The sequence below is a fragment of the Octopus bimaculoides genome, chromosome 5 (assembly GCF_001194135.2).
Source record: "Octopus bimaculoides isolate UCB-OBI-ISO-001 chromosome 5, ASM119413v2, whole genome shotgun sequence".
Classification (NCBI taxonomy): domain Eukaryota; kingdom Metazoa; phylum Mollusca; class Cephalopoda; order Octopoda; family Octopodidae; genus Octopus; species Octopus bimaculoides.
The window spans coordinates 121,676,634-121,677,570 of NC_068985.1; the positions used below are offsets into that span (position 1 = coordinate 121,676,634).

At 29.9% G+C, this 937-nt stretch overlaps 1 long non-coding RNA gene across 1 annotated transcript in view; it reads left to right on the forward strand.

Annotated features, from left to right (window-relative positions):
- The window catches only part of LOC128247832 (uncharacterized), a 2,341-nt gene extending 2,008 nt beyond the window's left edge, over positions 1 to 333 (forward strand). Inside the window, exon 2 of the long non-coding RNA XR_008264152.1 lies at positions 185 to 333. This is a non-coding gene — a long non-coding RNA (uncharacterized LOC128247832). The remainder of the gene's footprint in view (positions 1 to 184) is intronic.
- Positions 334 to 937: the final 604 nt, after the last annotated feature.

Below are 937 nucleotides of genomic sequence, written 5' to 3' on the forward strand. Positions count from 1 at the left end.
TCTGAAAGAAATCTTTCCAGAAAGATGAGTAGATTGATTACATATTTCTTTCATTATGTTATTGCAGTTTTGTGAGATTTGGCTGTTATTTCTAGCATGTGGATAGCCTGCTTGAAGGCCAAGGCCGTAGAATTGGGAGGGGAAGGGTGTTTTTTTTTTTTTTTAATTGAAATTTTACAAACAGTTTTTTTCAGAATCGGATTCTCCATAGCCGAAAACCGTGGGATTCCGTAAAAAAAAAAAGATCAACATATATCAACGACTATTGAAAAGGTTGCAAGACGCAACGAAAATTTTAGAAAAATAAAAAATAAATAAGTGGATATTTTACCGGTGAGTATGTTAAATTATAAAAAGGTCTTCTCATATTGCACTTTGCTAAACTTTCAAATACAATATTTTGCTTTACTCATTAAAGAAACATCAGGCATTGGTCTATCACTTTGAACAGTACATGCTAATTCCAACAATAAAAGTCTGAAGCCTTTGATGCCATGTACTTTATATTAATTTTACTGAACATTAGAAGAAAGAGCTTATGAAAAATAAGTAATATAGTTTCAATTTTGTTTCTATAATTTTTGAGAGAAGCATTGCTTCCATGGACCGCATGCCTATGATGTACATATATACCCAATTTTAACATCCAATCACAAAAATGTAAAAAACAAAAACAATAGTGTAATAGGTGCAAAATAATCTGTAGTAAACGAATATGAAAAAAAACACCTATTACACTATTTTTTTTTTTTTTACATTTTTGAAACTGGGTCCTAAACTAGAGATTAACCGATATAGAATACGATTTTACCCCACCCCAATTTCTTAATTTTTAACTTTTTTCGATTTTTTAAAATTCACGTAGAAAAATATAGTGGTTACGAATCTGGGAATCCTTTTTCTTTAAATTTTAATTTTCCTCAAACACCCAATGTCC